The sequence below is a fragment of the Delphinapterus leucas genome, chromosome 9 (assembly GCF_059928025.1).
Source record: "Delphinapterus leucas isolate spDelLeu-1000000601 "Yukka" chromosome 9, BTC_Dleu_Yukka2, whole genome shotgun sequence".
In the NCBI taxonomy this organism is placed as follows: Eukaryota; Metazoa; Chordata; class Mammalia; order Artiodactyla; family Monodontidae; genus Delphinapterus; species Delphinapterus leucas.
In genome coordinates, this window is record NC_143137.1 from 89,765,949 (window position 1) to 89,788,688 (window position 22,740).

General features: G+C 36.1%; 1 protein-coding gene across 6 annotated transcripts in view; it reads right to left on the reverse strand.

The window, feature by feature from the left end:
* COG5 (component of oligomeric golgi complex 5) overlaps positions 1 to 22,740 on the reverse strand; it is a 284,068-nt gene that overhangs the window by 169,020 nt on the left and 92,308 nt on the right. The window lies entirely within an intron of this gene.

Sequence of the window (22,740 nt, forward strand, 5' to 3'; positions counted from 1 at the left end):
CATTTAAAATTGTGAAAAAAAAATCCTAGGAATAAACTTTACCAAGGAAGTGAAAGACCCATACACTGAAAACTATAAAGCACTGATAAAGGAAATTGAAGATGATTCCAAAAAATGGGAAAATATCCCATGCTCTTGGATTGGAAGAATTAATATTGTTAAAAATGGCCATACTACACAAGGCAATCTACAGATTTAATGCAATCCCCACCAAAATAACCAGGACATATTTTTTACAGAACTAGAACAAATAATCCTAAAATTTACATGGAAACACAGAAGACCCAGACTTGCAAAGCAATCCTGAGAAAAAAGAACAAAGGGTGGAATAACGCTTCCAGACTTCAGACTATACTGCAAAGCTACATGATCAAACAGCATGGTACTGGCACAAAAACAGACACATAGATCAAAGGAATAGAATACAGAGCCCAGAAATAAACCCACACACCCACAGTTAATTTATCTATGACAAAAGAAGAAAAATATTCAACAGAGAAGAGTCTCTTCAACAAGTGGTGTTGGCAAAGCTGGACAGCTACATGTAAATCAATGAGATTAGAACATTCCCTCACACCATATACAAAAATAAACTCAAAATGGTTTAAAGACCTAAATGTAAGACATGACACTATAAAACTCCTAGAAAAGAACAGAAAACGTAGGCAAGATATTCTTTGACATAAATCATAGCAATATTTTCATACGTCAGTCCCCCAAGGCAAAAGAAATAAAATAAAAAATAAACAAACGGGACCTAGTCAAACCTAAAAGCTTTTGTACAGCAAAGGAAACAAAATGAAAAGACAACCTACGGACTGGAAGAAAAAACCTGCAAACGATGCAACTGACAAAGGATTAATATCCAAAATATACTAATAGCTCATACAACTCAATATCTAAAAAATCATACAACCCAATCAAAAAATGGGCAGGAGACCTAAAGAGACGTTTCTCCAAAGAAGACATACAGATGGCCAATAGGCAGATGAAAGATGCTCAACATCACTCATTATTAGAGAAATGCAAATCAAAACTGTGATGAGGTATCACCCCACACCAGTCAGAATGGCTATCGTCAAAAAGTCTACAAATAATAAATGCTGGAGAGGATGTGGAGAAAAGGGAACCCTCATAAATCATTCGTGGGAAGGTAAGTTGGTGCAACCATTATGGAAAATAGTATGGAGGTTCCTTAAAAAACTAAAAATAGAACTACCTATGATCCACCTATTCCATTCCTGGGTTTATATCCAGAAAAAACAAAAACTCTAATTCAAAAAGATACATGCACCCCAATATTCATAGCAGCACTATTTATAACAGCCAAGGCATGGAAGCAACCCAAGTGCCCAGCAATAGAAAACCAGCTTAAGAATATGTGGCATATATGTGTATGTGTATAATTTATATATATACATATAAAATATTACTCAGCTATAAAAAGGAATATTGCCATTTGCAGCAACATGGATAGACCTAGAGAAAATTATCCTTAGTGAAATAAATCAAAGACAAATATTATTATGATATCACTAACATACGGATTCTAATAAATAATACAAATGAATCTGTATACAAAATAGTAACACTAAAGACATAGAAAACAAACTTATGGTTACCAAAGGGCAGAGGTAGGGGAGGAGGGACAAATTGAGGAGTATGGGATTAACAGATACACATTACTATACCTAAAATAAGTAAGCAACGAGGATTTACTGCATAGCATAGGAAATTTTACCCAATATCCTGTAATAACCTATAACAGAATATAATCTGAAACATGCAAACAAACAAAATTAATCTCTATGCTGTTCACCTGAATCTAACACAATATTGTAAATCAACTATACTTCAATAAAAGAAAGAAAAAGAGATATATAAAGCTAATACGTAAAGCTAATATAAGCTAACATATATATGTTTATATTTATATACACACCAGATATACAAATCAAAACCACCAGGGTTATATTAATACAACTTTTAAAAAGTAGATTTCAAGGCAAAGGATCATAGCAAGGAGAGGAGGTTTCACTTAATGACAACAAAAGGGTCAAATCATCAAGAGAATATAATCTTAAAATTTATGCACCTAATAAAGGAGATTCAAAATATCTGGCAAGAAACGGACAGAACTGCAAGGAGAAATAGCCAAACTGAAAAATACAGTGAGAGATTACAACACCTCTCTATCAAGAGCTCATAGTACAAGAAGATAATCAAAGAATTAGATCTGAACAAGACTATTAACCAACTTGACCCAATTGATATCTATAGAACAACACACATTCTTTTCAAGGGTACAAAGACTATTTGCCAAATACAACATTCTGGGCCTGAATCAAGTTTCAACAGATTTAAAATGATTCAGTTCATACAAAGTATGTTTTTTGAACAGAGTGGAATAGTTAGAAGTCAAAAACAAAGATTCCTAGAAAATTCTAAATATTCAAAATAAAATAACTTCTTTAAAGAAACTCACGATCAAAGGGGAAATCAAAAAAGAAATGAGAAGCTATATTAAACTAAATGATAATGACAACACAATAAGGCAAGGTTTGCAGGATATAGCCAAAGCAATAATTGGATAGATATTTATAGCAGTAAAGACCTGGATTAGAAAAGAAGAAAGTTTTTAAACAGATGAACTCTGCTTCCAACTTAAAAAACTAGGAAAGTAAGAACAAACAAAACCTCAAACAAGCAGAATAAAGTAACTAATAAAGAACAAAGTAGAAATCTTACTTAAAACTTTAGAGAGTATCAACAAAACCAAAAGCTGGTTCTTTTAGAAGGTAAGTAAAATTGAAAACCTTTAGCTAAAATGAGTAATAAAAAAGAACAGACAAATTGCCAAATATCAGGACTGAGAGAGCTAACATCATTCTAAAGAAACTACCAATATTAAAAGGTTAAAAAAGGAATATTATGAATAACTTCACCCCACAAACAATATAGATGACTGTCAAATAATTATGCTGTGTGAAGGAAACCAGACCAAAAAAGTGTACATACTGTATGATTCTATTTATAAAATGTTAGAAAATGCAAGTTAGAATGGAGGTCAGTGGTTCCCTGGGGATGGGAAGGGATTTCAGAGAGGGTGGGAAGCCTTATAAGGAAACTTTTGAAAGTGACGAATATGATTGTTCCCTTGATTGTATTGATGGCTTCTCAGCATATAAATATGTCAAAATCTATCAAATGGTACACGTTAAACATGCGCAGGTTATTTTATGTCAATTATACCTCAATAAAGCTGTTCTTTTTAGTGAAGAAAAACTATAACAGAAATACATCCAACATAATTATAGGGCTTATTCAATGACAACAACAAAATCATTTTCCCTCTTAATCATACTTATGAAAGACACCAAGAGGATCTGTACAACTTTGGTTTTTTTCCCTCAAACAGCCATCTAAATGCCTCCCATATGCTAGGTACTGCCTGTATACATAGACAACAGACACCAATCCTACCTTCAAAACATTTATATTATAGCTTTGCTGACAAACTACAAAACAGAATTATAATCCAGGCAGTCCTCCTAACCAAAAAGTTTAACAATAAGCTTACAAAGTAAAAGGTTTTTGTCCCAGCTGAAAACAATTATATTGATATAATTCCTAATTATAGATACAAGAGGGACTGCTTCTCTGGGGTCCTGGCACTAGGAAAGATTAAATGTTTAGTAGACATTGACTTCAGTATATTAGTAGGTGTTACGATAAATTTAGGAAATGCTGGGTTAAACACAAAATAAAGTTGGTTTCTTTACTACAGTACTCCTCAGAACTATTAATAAGCACAGAATCATCCAAAAGAGGTATATAATATATCATATCTCCCAAATCTATTTCTCTCTCATTTTTTTCCCCTCAAATTGCAGAAGATCTAATATGACTAGCACTCATGGAACACACTTAGGAAAACACAGTAACTACGCCATGCTGGTTTACGTACAATACTAAAAGAAACAAAACCACCTAAATCCACTGACAGAACTCTTTTGTTTACCCTTTAAAAATCTCAGTAAAGAATCATTTATATAGTATAAAGCAGCAAGAAGCAATAATGTAAAGAACAAGGAAGATATATATCCGTACATCTTATTCTTGTATGAACAGTACCTATTAAATAAATATCTATGACTGTAGAAGCAATAAAATCTCCCTCTCCGTGTCCCTCTCCCTTCTCTCTATACATAGGACATGGATATTGCAATTTCTAGCCACATTAGTTTTTATTCTATATCCAAATTTTACTAAAAAAGCACAAGAAACATCATATGGCTACATGAAAATTTTTTTTAAAAAACATACTATGAAGAGTCCTTATGTGAAGAAACAACATGAAGCTTATCAATGGTAATTACTAAGGTTTACAGAATTAAAGTTTCCACTAAGAATATTTACTCTCTAATCCAGACCAAAAAAAAAAAGTACGTATTGTATGATTCCATTTATTATTTATCTATTAATATGTATCTATTATAGATGCAGCACATTGCAAAGTCATAATACAGCTAGTTAACAGAATAACAACAGTGATTACTAACAGTCACATAGTGCTTAGTATGTGTTAAAGGTTGAATTATGCTCCCCCACTCAAATTCATATATTGAAGTCCTAACCCCCAGTACCTCAGAATATAACCTTGTCTAGTTTCAGAGATAATTATTTAAAATGAAGTCCCTAATCCAACATGATTGATGTTCTTACAAAAAGGGGAAATTCAGACATAGTCACCAACACACAGTGAGAGTGCTATGTGAGAATGAAGGAAAGATCAGGGTGATGCTTCCACAAGCCAAAGAACACTAAGAATTGCCACAAGCCACCATAAGCAGGGGAGAGGCACATAAGATTCTTCCCTCAAAGCCCTCAAAAGAAATGGACCCTACCAACATCTTGATTTTGGACTTGAGAAGGAGCAGAACACGTGACCCCAAAATGTGCCACTAGGCATGTGGATTATTTTAAGCTGAAGGCGATCAAGGCCTAACAGACTAGGGAAGAGTTTATTTTACCGCCTCCCTTAACTGCCTCAAAGAATTTAGTAGGTAGAAAATCTGTACCAGGAAGAGAGCCAATACCAGACATAACTTTTTACGTCAGAAAGACTTACATGCATGGCGTGGCAAACATTTGTTTAGCAAACATTTGCTCTTCCCGTCTTCCTGTGAATTGCCTTCCTCCTGTGAAGTCCTAGACCCCTACCCTCTTCTCCTTAGCTCAGGATGGCATATAACCCTCGACTGCCTGACTGTCTGAGAGCCTCATACCTTTGGGGTTCCCTTACATATGAAATTAAATTTGGTTTTCTCCTGTAAATCTGTTCTATGCCAATTTAATTATTAGACCAGCCAAAGAACCTAAAAGGAAAGAAGGGAAAAGTTTCTCTCTCCAGAACTGTGAGACAATAAATTTCTGTTGTTTAAGTCACCCAATTCGTAGTACTTTGTTACAGCAGCCCTAGCAAACTAATATACTAAGTGTCCAGACACTGTTATAAAAACCTGTATAATATTCATTTAATACAACCCTTTAGTTAGGTATTTTCATCTATTCCACTTTACAGACAAGAAAACTGAGGCACAGAGCAGTTAATTATCTTGCCCAAGTTCACAATTATTAGGTTTCAAAGGCAGGATTTGGGAAGTGACACAAATGGTGGTATGGATAGAACAGTCCTGTAGTGTGGCAGAATATTTCAACTGTCTGGTTTTTCAACATCAAAGTTTGATTCTCTGGCCCTCTAAAGCTTTGTTCTCTTCATACACTCTCTGAAATCTTCTAATTATTCCTTTCTGCTTAAAATACCAGGAGTAGATTCAGTTAGGCTCAACAAGGAATCAAGACTGATAAATAAGGAGATCTCCAGTTAGGAACTGGAGTGTTGGTGAAAGCTGAAGTACTTAAAGAATCTGGCAGCGGTTACAGACCCAGAAAAATATCGAAGTGATCTCTAACTACTACTTGTTATATGGGTTTTGAGTTTTGCAGTGAGGTAGTGAAGGGTCTACCTGACAACCTGGTCACAAAAATTAGTTCCTCTGTTCTTAAAGCGCTTCATCTATTCTGACCATAAACACTTTAAGACCTCTCTCCAAAAGCAAGGCTATATATACATAGACCAACTGAGAGGTTGAGGGTAGAGAGGAATGGAGAATAATGGAGGAGTCCAAACTACCAGGGGCTTCAAAAGAGGCCAGGAGATAGATATCAGAGTTAAGGCTTGGCTTTTCCTATACATCAAAGTTGACAATGGCCCAAAGTTGATAACTGCTTCTCTTTCTTGTCTTTCATTGCTCTTAATCAAGTTCACTCCATGTTAACTCCCTGTGAAAACACTGCAGCCACAGATTATTTCACAACTTGAAAGTCAGGTATATTAAAAACACACACACACACACCCTCTTCTATTATAGATTGAATTGTGTCCCACAAAATGTTAAAGCCTCAGCCCCCAGTACCTGTAACTGTGACCTTATTTGGAAACAGGTTCTTTGTAGATGTAATCAAGTTAAGATAAGGTCACACTGGATTAGGATGGGTCCTACTCCAATGACTGGACTCCTTATAAAATGAGGGGAATTTAATAAACACAGACACACAGAAAGGAGAATGCCATGTAAAGACAGAGACCCACAGGGAAGAAGGCCATGTGAAGACAGAGGCAAAGATTGAAGTGACACATTTATAAACCAGGGAACACAAAGGATTTCCAGCACCAACCAAAAACTAGAAAAGGCAAGGAAGGATTCTTCCCCTAGAATCTTCAGAGACAGTGTGGCCCTGCAAAGAGCCTTGGCTTCAGACCTTTAGCCTCCAGAACTGTGAGAGAATAATTTTCTCTTGTTTTAAGTCACTTGGTTCGTGGTAATTTGTTTGAGTAGCCCTAGGAAAACTAATACATCTTCTCTCCAATAGGTTCACTTTTTTCCATCTTTAATCAACCCCCAATTTAAGCCTGAAGTTATAGACGAAGAGTTAATTGAGAATTGAAGTCACTGAAGGTTCCACAAGCAGAGCAGCTGCAGGATGAGCCATTTAATCTTCTATACAACATTCACTGGCCCATTACCAGCAAGTTCCCGTATTCTCTTAGCTTAAGAGCTCTTGAGCTACTGAATACAATTTTCACAATGAATGAATTATATTTGTAAAAAGGAGTTAGTAGAATCGAACAGAAAACTATTTAGGCTTAAAACACAGGAATCAGATACTTTGCTAAATAAAATGGAGATCATGATGTCAATTCCACCATTAGCATTTCTTATCCATCTGCTCCATATTACAAGAAAATATTTAAGAACTATGCCTGAAAAACCAATTGAACAATCAAAGATACTAAGTACTAGAATATTACTAAGAGTACTGTTCAAAATTTTACCTAAAATATACTAGCTATATATTTAAAAATACAAATACAGATTTTACTACACAGGATTTTTATGGAACTACCACATTTTAGTTAAACTCTCAAAGGGATTAAGTAAACTAAGATCTTGCTAGAGCTCTGGTAAGCACAGTATGAAAGTGATAGCTTTGAATGAGTGGAAAGCTTCTAATTACAAGCCCTGAATTAGCCCTCAAATAGTCCCAGGGAATTCTGGGTGACTAGATGATACATTAAACCATGATCATATCACATAAACTATGTATACAAGTTGTTACCCATTATAAAAGGTAGAAAAAATTCAAAAACCAAAATATTTTAATGATTCCTCTACTTTAAGAATGAGTATAGTGGGACAGGGAGGGTGGGAGGGAGGAAGATGCAAGAGGAAAGAGATATGAGAACATATGTATATGTATAACTGATTCACTTTGTTATAAAGCAGAAACTAACACACCATTGTAAAGCAATTATACCCCAATAAAGATGTTAAAAAAAAAAAAAAGAATGAGTATAATAGTGGCACAGTTTCCAGATGATTTTATAAAATAATCTCTTAGGCATTTTTGTTTTTCCTATTTATTGAGATATATTTCACATACCATCAAATTCACCCATGTAAACTGTATGTATATATGGAGAATATAGAGAGAGAAATATAGAGAATATATATACATATTTAGAGCTGTACAACACCATAATCTAATTTAGAACATTGTTATCACCACCAAAAAACAAAAAAATTCCATGCCTATTAACAGTCCCTTCCTATTTCTGCTTCCCCTCCAACCCACTTGCCCCAGCCCCTGGTAATCATTAATCTACTTTCTGCTCCTATGGATTTACCTACTCTGGATATTTCAAAGAAACAGAATAATTTGGTCTTTTGTGATTGGCTTCTTTCACTTAGCATTGTTTTCAAGGTTTATCCATGATGCAACATGTGTCAGTACTTAATTCCTTTCTATTGCCAAATAATATTCCACATATGAATGTACCATGTTTCTTTATCATTTGATGGACATTTAGGCTGTTTCCAATTTGAGGCCATTATGAATAATGCTGCTATGAATATTCATGTATAAGTTTTTGTGCAGACTTACGTTTTCATTTCTCTTAGGTACTATGAGTGGAATTGATGGGGTGTATGCTTACTTATGTTTAGCATTTTGAGAAACGAGCAAACTCTTTTCCAAGTGGGTGCACCTTTTTACATTCCCATCAGCAGGATATGAGAGTTCCAATTTCTTCACATTCTCACCAACACGTACTATGGTCTGTCTTTTTAATTTTAGCCATTCCAGTGGGTATGAAGTGGTATTTCCGTGTGGTTTTGATTTGCATATCCCTAATGTCTAGTGATGTTGAGCATCTTTTCATGTGCTTATTGGCCATTTGTGTATCTTCTTTCAAGAAACGTCAAGTCCTTTGTCCATTTTTTAGTTGGGTTGTCTTTTTTAATTTTTGAGTTGAGAGAGTTCTTTATATATTCTGCACACAGTACCTTGTCAGACACATGATTTACAAATATTATCTCCCATTTTATGGGTTTTCTCTACTTTCTTGATGGTGTCTTATTTTTACAGTTTCTTGATGATGTCCTTTAATGGACAAAAGTTTTTAAGTTTGATGAAGTATAATTTATCCATTTTTTCTTTTTCACTTATCCTCTTGGTGTCTTACCTAAGCAACCAAGGTCACAAGAATTTACTCCTATGTTTTCTCCTAGGAGTTTTTGTCTTTAGCTCTTATATTTAGGTATCTGATATACTGAGTTCCTTTTTTGCATGGTATAAGAAAGAGATGAAAATTCATTTGTTTGCATATAGATATCCACTTGTCCTAACATCATTTGGTGAAGAGACTATTCATTACGCACTGAATTGTCGTCACAGCATTGTAAGACATCACTATAAATTTGAGAGTATATTTCTGGACTCTAAATTCTATTTCATTGATCTGTAGTTCTATCCTTATGGCAGTGCCAAACTATCTTAATTACTGTAACTCTGTAGTAGGTTTTGGAATCAGAAAGTTTAGGTCCCCCAACTTTGCTCTTTTTCCAAGTTTATTTTGACTATTCTTCTTCAAACTTGTTTTAGCTATTCTGGGTCGCTTGCATTTCAAGACAAATTTCAGGATTATTTTGTCAATTTCTGCAAAAACGCCAGTTAGGAATTTGATAGGGACCGCATTTAATCTGTAGATTAATTTGGGGAGTTTGACCATCAGCGGTGCATCAAGGATATCCATATCTTAATCCTCACAATTTGTAAATATGCTACTTTACATGGTAGTTTACAAGTAGCATTTCTAAATATGCTACTGCACATACTTTACATGGTAAAAGGGGCTGTGCAAGCAAATGTGATAAATTAAGAATCTTGAGATGGGGAGGTTATCCTGATTATCTGAGTGGCCCCAAGGTAAGCACAAGTGTCTTTATAAGAGGGAGGCAAAGGGAGATTTGACTACGGAAGAAGGCAATGTAAGAATGCAACCAAGGGGAGGAAAAGGTGATGGGATGCACTGCCATGAGCCAAGGAATGAAGAGAGCCTCAAGAAACTTGAAAAGGCAAGGAAATGGAGCCTCTCCTTTAGCCTACAGAAAGAACCAGCCAGCTAACACTTCAATTTAAGTCTCAGAACACTCATTTTGGACTTCTAACCTCCAGAATTGTAAGAGAATAAATTTGTGCTGCTTTAAGCAACGAAATTTGTGGTAATTTGTCACAGCAGCCCTAGTAAACCAATACACCTAACATATACTAAGTGTTTTTGCACATGAGTTCAATATACATGTAACAAAAACTAGTAAAAATTAAAGAAACAGAAAAATCTATAGTTACACTTAGATGTTTCTATATTCTTTTCTCAGTAAGTGACAGACCAGGCAGATGGAAAATCAGTATGGATGTCTACAGAGAGAGAGAGAATACAAACATGGCCAAATTTTTACAATTGGTAAATTCAGGTTATGGGTGAAAGGGTACTCATTTCACTATTTTCTCAATTTTTCTCTAGTTTGAAAATTTTGAAAATAGTAAGATGAAAAAAAATTACTGAAGTACACAGAATATAATACATAAAAGAGAGTCTACTTTTATTTTTGGCATAATCAAATTCAATTATCTTACCATTGAGGTACTGTTATTTACTAGAAAAGTCCCATTATTTGCAATACTGATTCTTAAATAAAGGTTAGCCTCCAAACATAAAGTCTGTTATTTTGGACAGCAATTCTGTGGATTTTCTTTAACATTTTATTATGAAAATTTTTAAAAAGAAGAGAAAATGGTATTACATAACGAACCCCCTGTTTCAACAGCTCTCATCATCCAACCAATCTTATTTTGTCTATACCCCACTCCACTGTCTGTTTTGCTGGAGCATTTTAAAGCAAATCTCAGAAATCAAGTTATTTACCCCATATATACTTCAGCATAAGCATTAAGTCTTAAGTACAAAAAGAACTATTATGGAGAACATGTCAAGTGAAAAGCCCAAAGTATGCTATAAAAATAGTTGCTTTTTAGTTAACGGAAGTTGAAAAATTAAGCACAAGAAGAGCAGACAAAACACTGCTAGAATAAAATAAAATTTACGCTGATAAAATACACCAGGCCAGAAAACATTACGGCAATTCAAAACTGACATATCACACACAAACACACGTGTGCATACATGCACAAATGGAGTAAACAAGATGGAACCATCAAATCCATGGGGGTATATTCTTAGAATATTGAAATAATATAACTTCAGGAGAGCCCAGAAGGCAAATACTATAATACATATACTAAGAGGCAACAGTTTCAGTGTTAAGCATCTCAGTTAATCAAGGATTACCCTCAAAAAAGGTATTCAACTAGTCTTGTTAAGAAAAGCTGCCTCTTGATGAAAAAGTCTTTCTTCCTTAAATAACAATTCAAACTAGAAAAACGGGGATTTCTAAAGTCATATAATGTTTATAGAGGCATACCTTGGAGATATTGTGGGTTCAGTCCCAGACCACCACAATAAAGTGAATACCACAATAAAGGGAGTCAAACAATCTTTTTCATTTTCCAGTGCATATAAAGTTATGTACATACCTTAACTAAAAAACAAAACAAAACTTTATTGCTAAAAAAAGCTAACCATCATCTGACAACACAAGGTTGCCACAAAGCTTCAATTTATAAAAAAAACACAGTATCTGCAAAGCACATTAAAGCAAAGCACAATAAAATGAGGTATGCCTTATTACATATACTACCATGTACCAAAAAAGTATAAGAATGCATCATTTTTTGCAGAAGTTCTACAAAAAATTTTCTATTTTTTCTATTCAACACAGTACTAAAGTCCTAGCCAAAACAATTAGGCAAGAAAAAGGAATAAAAGATATCTAAATTGGAAAGGAAGAAGTAAAATCATCTTTGCTCACAAACAACATGATCTTATACATTAAAAAAACCCTGAAGACTTCACACAAAAAACCTGTTAGAACTAATAAATGAATTCATCAAAGTTTCAAAGATACAAAATTCACATACAAAAATCACTGCATTTCTATACACTAACAACAAATAATCTGAAGAGGAAATTTAAAAAACAATCCCATTTAAAATAGCATCGAAAAGAAAATAAATTACTTAAGAATTAACGAAGGAGAAAAAAGATTTATACTCTGAAAACTACAAAACAGTGCTAAAAGAAATTAAAGATGACACAAAATAAATGGAAAGACATCTGGGTGTTCATGACTTGGAAGATTTAACAGTGTTAAGATATAAATACTATGCAAAATGATCTAAAGAGTCAATGCAATCCCTATCAAAATCCTAATGGCACTTTTTACAAAAATAGAAAAGGTCATCTAAAATTCAAATGGAATCTCGAGGGACTCTGAATAGCCAAAACAATCTTGAAAAAGAATTTCAAAGATGGAGTTCTCATACTTCCTGATTTCAAAAATCAAAACAGTGTGGTACTGGCATAAAAACAGAAATACAGATCAGTACAATAAAATAGCCCAAAATAAACCTTTGCATATATGGTCAAATGACTTTTGACAAGGGTAGGGTGCCAAGGCCATTCAGTGGGAAAATAACAGTCTTTACAACAAATGGAACTGGGAACACTGGATATTCACATGCAGAAGAATGAAGCTGGGCCCCTACCTTACATGATACACAAAAATTATCTCAAAATGGATTAAAAACCTAAAAGTAAGAGCTAAAACTATAAAAACTCTTAGAAGAGAACATAGGATAAAGCTTTATGACATTGGATTTGACAATGATTTCCACGATATGGCACCAAAACCACAGGCAAGAATAGTAAAAATAAACGAAATTTGACTACATCAAAATTTAAAACTTCTGTGCATCAAAGGACCAGGCAACTAAGTGAAAAGGCAACCTACAGAATGGGAGGAAAAATCTGTGAATCATATATCTGATAAGGGGTTATTATTCAGAATAGGTAAAGAACTTCTACAACTCAACAACAACAACCAAAAAAAAAAAAAACAATTTTAAAATTGGCAAAAGACTTTAAGCAGACATCTCTCCAAAGATGATATAAATACAAATGGCCAACAAGCATATGAAAAGATGTTCAACATTATTCATCATTAGAGGGATGTAAATCAAAACCACAATGAGCTATATCACCTTGCAGCCATTATGATGGTCACTATCAAAAAACAGAAAATAACAAGTGTTGGCAAGAATATGAAGAAATTGGAACCCTTGTGCACTGTTGGTGGGAATGTAAAATGGGGCTACTGCTATAGAAAAATTAAAAACAGAATTACCATATGATCCAGCAATCTAATTTCTGGAAATATATCCAAAAAACTGAAAACATATTTGCAAACCCAGATTCACTACAGCATTATTCACAATAGCCAAGAGGTGGAAGGAACCCAAATACCCACTGATGGATGAATGGATAAAGAAAATGTGGTATGTACATAGACTAGAATATAATTCAGTCTCAAAAAAAGAAGGAAATCCTGTCACATGCTACAACATGGATGTATCTTGAAGACATTATGCTAAAGTTAAGTCACAAAAAGATAAATGCTATATGATTCCACTTACAGTTCAAAATCATAGAAACAGAAAGAAGAGTGGTGGTTGTCAGGGGTTGGGGGAGAGAGAAATAAGAAGTTGTTTAATGAGTATAGAATTTTATCTTGCACAACACTGTGAACATAGTTAACACTACTAAACTGTAAACTTAAAAATGGTGACGATGATAAATTTTATGTTACATGTTTTTTACCACAGCTTTGAAAAAAACCCAGAAAATAACAAGTGTTGGAGAGGACATGGAAAAAGTGGGACAGCCCCTGTGGAAAATAGTAGGGCAGTTCCTCATATGATTAAACATTAGAATTACCATATGACTGACCAACTATGGCATATACCCAAAAGATTCTAAAGCAAAAACCTGAACGGATATTTGTACACTCATGTTCACAGCAGCATTATTCACAATATTTAAACAGTGGAAGCAACACAAGTGTTCAAAGAGAGATGAATGGATAAAGAAAATGTGCTATATACACAGAATTATTATTCAGCCTTAAAAAGGAAATTCTGAGACATACTACAATGTGGATGAACCTTGAAGACATTATACTAAGTGAAATAAGCTAGTCACAAAAGGACAAATACTGTATCATTCCACACATATGTGGTACCTGGAGTAGTCAAACTCATGGAGACAGGAAGTAGAATGGTGGTTACTAGTGACTAGGGGCAGGGAGAATGGATAGTTAGTGTTGACTGGGTACAGTTTCAGGCTGAGAGATGAAAACGTTCTGGAGATGATGGTGATGGTTACACAACTATGTGAACGGACGTAATTCCACAGAACTATACACTTTAAAATGGTTAAAAAGGCAAATTTTGTTATATATAACTTACCACAAAAAAAACCCTTTCTGTTTTAAACACAGTATTAATATTCAATTTATATTGGTCAAGTATTTTAAATATTGCTTGTTTTTGCTTGCAACTGACAGGAAGAAAACTAAATCTGATTTTTAAAAAGGAGGAGAAAAGAATTCACTGGCTCACATAATGAAACACTGAAAGCAAGAGACAATTAAAGCAGAGCTGAATTACGGGTGGCTCAGCAAACATCAAACTCACTGTTCCTTGTTTAAAGATTTTTAAAAATATATTATTTAATAATTAAATCAAATCATTTAGTATGATATATTTATAATGCAAATATTACCCAAAACTACCTTTTTTAAAAGTGAACGTCCATTTACAATAATATCTGTCTTAATTAAGAGAAGACATTCCAATGACACAATCTGCTCCAACAGCAGTATCACACAAAAACCAGACGGCAAGTCAGGAATCACAGACATCTAATCTCAACTTCACCATTTATAGGCCAATAAACTCTGGACAAGGAAGTTTCTGAGCCTCAGTTTGCTCATTTATTAAATTGGGATCACCTCTCTGGATCAGTATGAGTTTCAAATGAGGTATTTGTGAAATCTCTTAGAAAATATTAATGTTTTATACAAACACAAGTTATTATAATCAGAAATTTTATTAAACATCAGACGCAAAGGGATTTATTGCCGCATGGCAATAAATTTCCTCCTTTACTTTCACCATATTCCTTTTCCTCTACACACTTTGCTCCAAAAATGTGAATATCTAGCCCCTGCTTGACATTAATCTACTGTATCAGGATATGTGCGCACAGCCTGTAGTGTCACTTATTTTAAAACAACTAGCTGAAACCTAAGGTTTGCGTATCTTAAACAGAAGACTATTGTAACTTTTATTCTTGCTTATGTGATATTTTCTACCTTAGAGATCAAAAATGCTGGTGCCTGAACAGAACTGAATATGTCTTCCCTTTTGCTGGACAATTACTATTGAATAGGCACTGTGTGACAGCTGCTCCTCTAGATCTCACTGTTGAAATAGGAATTTTAAGATTTTAACATGATTTTATAGCATATTTACTTTTATTTATTTTGTATTAATATATTATTAGGTTAAAAGCCACATTTTAATATGCATTTTTTTTTTTTAGCAACAACAGAATCAGATATTCCTCATAGCAACAATTCCTGCTTTCCCATAACAGTAGTATACTAAGTATGTTAACTGCAGTCACTGCAAGTTGCCAAACCAATATCCACTTTTCCCTTCTTCATTACTAACAGAACTGCAATTTTGTTCAGGGCAGTTCAGTTACCCAGAGGAATTCTGTGAGAGTTTTACTTCCTCAGATAGATAACACTTCTTCCTTTGTGGGCTTCTTTTTCCTACCTAGAACCTAGATGTGATATTTGGAGGTGCATTCATCTTTTTTTTTTTCAAATTAACTTTTACTGCAGTATAGTTGCTTTACAATGTTGTGTTAGTTTCTGCTGTACAACAAAGTGGATCAGCTATACATATATTCCCTCTTTTTTGGATTTCCTTCCCATTTAGGTCACCACAGAGCACTTAGTAGAGTTCCCTGTGCTATACAGTAGGTTCTCATTAGTAATCTATTTTATACATAGTAGTGTATACATGTCAATCCCTATCTCCCAATTCATCCCATCCCGCCTTCCCCCTTCTCTGGTATCCATACGTCCGTTCTCTATGTCTGTGTCTCTATTTCTGCTTTGGAGGTGCAATAATCTTATTGAGGCCCTAAGAATAAAAATAAGAATGGTGAAGTAGAAAAAGAGAAGAAACTTGGTTCCTTGACATTATCCATAGATCCTTTACACTACCCCTGAACTACTACATGAGAAAGATGCATCTGTTACTTTTTTAAAAAAATATTTTATTACTTTAATGTATTTTTTTTAAATTTATGCCTGCGCTGGGTCTTCGTTGCTGCATGCGGGCTTTCTCTAGTTGCGGCGAGCAGGGGTGCTTTCTCTAGTTGCACGGGCTTCTTGTTGCGGTGGCTTCTCTTGTTGCGGAGCACGGGCTCTAGGCACACGGGCTTCAATAGTTGTGGCTCGCAGGATCTAGAGCGCAGGCTCAGTAGTTGTGGCGCATGGGCTTAGTTGCTCCGCGGCATGTGGGATCTTCCCAGACCAGGGCTCAAACCCGTGTCCCCTGCATTGGCAACCGGATTCTCAACCACTGCGCCACCAGGGAAGCCCTGCACCTGTTACTTTTAAGCCATGGAATGGTAGGGTTTATGTTATCCACAGCTAAACAAAGTGTTGATACAAGGTACTTATAAATAATTATAACTATTATTTAAGTACTTAAAAAGAAAATACCATAAGAGGAAATATAATTTAGATTAGCGAGTCACAAACTATGCAGAAAACAAATTTATACCTTCTTATTCCAACCGAAACCTGGCTCACCTCCCATTTGTTTATAGATATTCCTAATCAGATTAAGGATGTCCCCTACTATTTCTTGCTACCATAATTTTTTTATTTTAAAAAGATGTGAATATATTGAATAGTTTTTCTCCATCTATATAGAATGTTTTGTCATTTAAATTGTCATGTAATTAACCGACTTTTCTAACACTGAATTAAAATCTCAGTTCTCAAACTCCACTTTCCCCTGATGCTACATCCTTTTTAAACATTGCTAGATGCCTCACTATTCCCCCTCTCACTCCCCTCTCAAAGTCACGGTTTCCAAGATTTCTACCCCAAGAACAGAGTTTCCCAGGTTATCAAGTATCCATAAGTAAGTCCTCCAACACAGGCAGAACATTGTTCCTTTCCTTTATCCACAAGGTTTCCAGAAAATTGAGGCTTACAGAGGCTTATAGTGGTGAGACCAGAGAAAATGCCATTCTGAACGCAGGCATTGATTAAATCACCATGGTGGTAACAGACTGGAAATTATGAGGCACAGGAGCATGGATGAGAGTATAGTCAGAATGGGCTGTACTTTACCAGTATCTGAAAAACTGAGCAAAAGAGGAAGTTCTGGGCCAAAATGATTTCAAAATGAAATAGGCTGGAAACAAGGAAGAGATGGAAAGGGGAGGAGGAAGAGGGGCAGAAAGAGGAGGGAGTGGGGAGGAAGAGAGCAGGGGTCTAAGTTTGGTAAAGTGAAGTGCAAAGGGGAGAGACTATGGATGAGGGAACGAGAAAAGAGGCCTCTGCTCTTGCTGGGAAAGAGCTCAGTTTCTAGGGTCATTACCATCCAAACACTATTGATCCCAAATTTATATTCTCAGCCCCAATCTCCCCCATGAATTTCCTGACTAAATCATCTCCTCTTGGGTAGCTAAAAGGTATTCTAAATTTAATATGTCTAAAATGAATTATTATTTTCCCCATAAACCTGCTCCGTCCTCAGTATTCTCCATATCAGTAAATACCACCACATACGTACCTACTTATCAAACCACCCCATACAACATTCTCGTAATCTCCTTGAGAGCAAAAATTTGGCTGTGGCATCCCTAGTACTTAGGGCAATATCTAAGACAAAGGAGAACTTCAATAAATACTTGTTTGAATTAATTAATTCTGGTAAGTCTTAATTCTGAACTCTTCCACAGAAATCAGTAAAAGAATTAAAACTTCTGGCAGCTACAAGACAGATCAGTTTTAGTTCTTCCTTCTTCTTCTTTTGTTTAAAAGAAACAAAGAGAAGTACGTGTATGTATATCCACAGTATGAAGCAGAGAGGAAAACGGGGTAGAAAAGTAGGAAGAAAATAGAAGTTTTTGGACTTCTCTGGTGATGCAGTGGTTAAGAGTCCACCTGCCAATGCAGGGTTCAAGCCCTGGCCCAGGAAGATCCAACATGCTGTGGAGCAACTAAGCCCGTGCCCCACAACTACTAAGCCTGCACTCTAGAGCCCATGAGCCACAACTACTGAAGCCCACGCACCACAACTACTGAAGCCCATGCTCCGAGAGCCCATGCTCCGCAACAAGAGAAGCCACCGCAGTGACAAGCCCGTGCACCACAAAGGAGAGTAGCCCCCGCTCACCGCAACTAGAGAAAAGCCCATGGGCAGTAACGAAGACCCAACACAGCCCCCCCACCCAAAAAAAAAAGAAAAGAAAACAAAGTTTCCCTTATTAAGTAGACACATACACACACACACACACACACACAAAGTGACAAATATATTTGTAGCCATTATCATGACAGATGAGCCAAGAACTGCTTTAACAAGATTACAGTCTTATACCACACAATTGGAGAGGAGACTCACCATGCAAACACTTCATTCAAAGCAGATTCTGGTGAGAAGAGAAAACCCAGGGCTAAAACTAAGAGGGCTTTTCCATTAAGGAGGAGAAAAGATTTACCCACAGGGAACTGAAGAGTGCCAGAATGCTATCTCATTTTCTTCTATCATCCCTAGGTTTAGAGCAACCATCTATTTCACAGTTCTTCCTTATCCGTCCTGTTAACCTCCAAATGACCATATAAATGGATCTTAGGTAGTGCTTAGTTGTTAATAAAGAGCGTATTACCAGTCAATGCACCTATTTTCCAACACCAAACTGATTTCCTCAAAGTTCTAAGTGACAGCTTACATGAAATTCAGCATACCCCCTTCTTTTTAGTCCCATCCCTCACTCCATCTTTGAGATATGACACTTCTAATTCTAAGCCTTTCAGAATTCCGTGGGTTGACATGCTTCTTCCTGGCTTCACCCTTTGCAGGTATTTACGTTTCCACCTTACACACTTTAATAATTCAATTACCCCTCACCTATCTGCTTTTCATATTCCAAAATTCTTTATTCTCTCAGCTACTATCTCTTTTTGCATTCTTTGTCCTTGTGAGTTCATACCTTTTTAGTCCTTTACCGTCATTTTAGTGAATTTTAAGGAGGCAGAAATAAAGGTGCACATTCAATCCACTATATTTAACCAGTAATCTAGAGCTTACATTTTAGTCAAACCACAATAGTAACTACTCCCCTCTAACCCTAAATGTTTGCGCCTTCGCAATTTCCGAAATCCCAGTAAAATCCTGTCTTTAGTGTTAACTACACACATCTTTTCTACTCTCCCAAACTGTAAATAATTTATCTTCTGAATTTTCACGGAGTATTACTTGCATTTCTTCTGGCATTTACTTAAACCATATGTGCTAAATTTTAATGACTAATGCTGAAAAATCTCCCCCACTGCCCAAAGTTATTTACTCCTTAAAAGATTTTAAATTCCATCAATCAGGGCTTTATTTAGTAAAATAAGTGAACTTTTAAAAACTCAAAATACTCCTCAAAATTATAAGCCTACAGTTAGTTATATTAATTTAATAAGATTCCTTCCTTCTATACCAAACTATGACCCATGAACTGAGTAAATGGGATATCCGGTAGGTAAGGAAAGGAAATTTTGCACAATTTCAAGGACTAGGCATCTGGTCTCTGAAAAAGGAATAAGTAGGACACGGATGGTTTAGAATCTCTTCTGACTCCATCTGGGAAAGGTTCTTCACTTTTAAGGGCTCATGTATTAAACTGAGCCCATCCAGATAATCCAGGATAATCTTCCCATCCCAAGGTTCATAATCTTACTCAAATTTGCAAAGTCTCTTTTACTACATAATGTAATGTATTCACAGGTTTTGGGAAATACAACATGAACGTCTTTAGGGGGCTATTATTCTGCCTACCACATCCCCAGAAACAGTGTAATTTAATAACTGTTTGTTGTTTTAAACTTTTAGCTAATTTATAACACAGCAGGTAACAGACATAAAGTGCCCTGAAATTATTAACCAGTATATATCATTACATATAAGGTGTTCAATATATCATGTATTTATATACACACATATACACCTGGTCAGGCATTATGCTAAACACTTTTTCATATATTATTTCACTGAATTTTGTCAATAACCATATATTATCTACAAAATGAAAGCCCTAGTAATTGGTAGACTTAGATTAAACCCCAGTTATTTCAAATCTAAATGTTATTTATGACACCTATTTCTCTCTTTTATAAAGGTTTGAATTCAAGCATTTCAAGAAACAGATTTTTATTCTAAAGTTTTCAAAAATAATTTTCCACAAATTTATTTTATTCCGACAGCGCTCCCCCAAAACATGGAATGCTTTATAACTGCACTTGACAACTGAAATTACTTCTCCATTGAAAGGGTCATATGAAAATTAGGCTTACACCAGTGTTCCCTTGATCTCAGTGCCTGTGCTTGCCAAGGTGTCATCAGCTACTACTTCTGGGCTAAATCCTAAGGTCACTTTTCAACCTTCTCTTATTTGAAGTCTCAACAACATCTAACAACATTGACTACTTCTACCATTAAAACTCTATCTTGGGGGCTTCCCTGGTGGTGCAGTGGTTAAGAATCCACTTGCCAATGCAGCGGACACGGGTTCAAGCCCTGGTCCAGGAACATCCCACATGCTGTGGAGCAACTAAGCCCGTGCACCACAACTACTGAGCCTGCGCTCTAGAGCCCACGAGCCATAACTACTGAGCCCGTGTGCCACGACTACTGAAGCCCGCACACCTAGAGCCTGTGCTCTGCAACAAGAGAAGCCACCGCAATGAGAAGCCCATGCACTGCAGTGAAGAGTGGCCCCCACTCGCCGCAGCTAGGGAGGGCCTGCATGCAGCAACGGAGACCCAACGCAGCCAAAAATAAATAACGTAAATAGATTTATTTTTAAAAAAAACCTCTATCTTGGGACTTCCCTCGAGGTCCAATGGTTAGGACTCTGCATGCCCACAGCCAAGGGCCGATGTTCAATCCCTGGTTGGGAAACTAAGATCCCACAAGTCATGTGGCATGGCCAAAAAAATAATAAATATACATACATAAAACTCTATCTTTTCTTTTCTTCCATCATAGCATACCCTCCCACTCTCCAGCTATTGCCTCTGTTTCCTCTGTGGTCTTCTCTTCCTATACCAACCCCTTACATATTATAATTTCTCAGGGGTTAGTCCTACTTCCACTCCCTTTGGGGGATCCAGCTCCATACTTCTTCATATTCAATCACCATCTATATGTGGAAATAACTTTCAGATCTGTATCTTGTGCCCCTTTTTTTCTCCTGGGCTTCAAATCCACATACATGGTTCCCTATTAGATACCTACACTTGGGTGTCCAACAAGCACCTCAAATTCAATATGTCCCAATGTACACTTAAAATCACCCCTCACAAAACCAAGAGTCATAACTCACTGAGTAGCCCTACTACCCAACTAACTTGTCAAGATAGCCCTACTCCTCCCACCAAATCTCAATGCTTCTATATCTCCTTAAAATGTATCCTACTACTTTGTTCCATCCTCAACACTCCAATAATTCTTACTACCATCAACTCTTGCCTAATATACTAGGTTTCCTTGTCTCTGATTACACTCCCAAACTTCTAATCCATTTGACATTGCATCAAAAATCCAAGTCTGATCATGTTATTCTCTTACTCAAAGGCCTTTACTGGAGTCATCATTGCTCCCCTGTAAAAGTGCAAATTCATGGCTTGCATGACCATTTACTGTCTGGCCTTATCTCTCACAACTTCCCTGTTCCCTTCCTTTGTCTTCTCTTCCTCTAACTTCTTCTAGGAAAGGCTGTCTCTTTTGTCTGGTATACTTTCACCAATCTGGACCAGTAACCATTCCCTTGATCTGGCTAATGCCTGAACATCATTCATATCTCAGCCTATCTACTTCCTCTGGAAAGCTTTCTCTAATCATCTCCCTCTAAATTACTGCCCCTGTTATGACTCCCAGCACCTCATACTTGACCTTTAGCACTGCACTTACTCTATAGTGCCACAGTGTATTTATTTGTCTGTCTCTCTTACTAAACTACAAACTTGTTATTTATCAGTTTCCCTAGCACTTTATGTACTATCTGACACACAGAATGTACTAAATAATATTTGTTAAATGATTGAGTGATCAGACTTTCCTATGGTGATTTTGATATTATTCAAAATGACCTCCTGGGGCTTCCCTGGTGGTGCAGTGATTAAGAATATGGTTGCCAATGCAGGGGACGTGGGTTCGAGCCCTGGTCCGGGAAGATCCCACATGCCAAGGAACAACTAAGCCCGTGCGCCACAACTACTGAGCCTGTGCTCTAGAGCCCGTGAGCCACAACTACTGAAGCCTGCACGCCTAGAGTCCATGCTCTGCAACAAGAGAAGCCACCGCAATGAGAAGCCCACGCACCGCAACGAAGAGTAGCCCCCGCTCGCCACAACTAGAGAAAGCCCACACGCAGCAACGAAGACCCAACGCAGCCAAAAATAAACAAATAAAATAAATTTATAAAAAAAAAATAAAATAACCTCCTGAACAACCTAAAAGTAAGAATTACAGCTGAAAGTACAAGAGTAAAACCTCTCATATTAATATAGTACA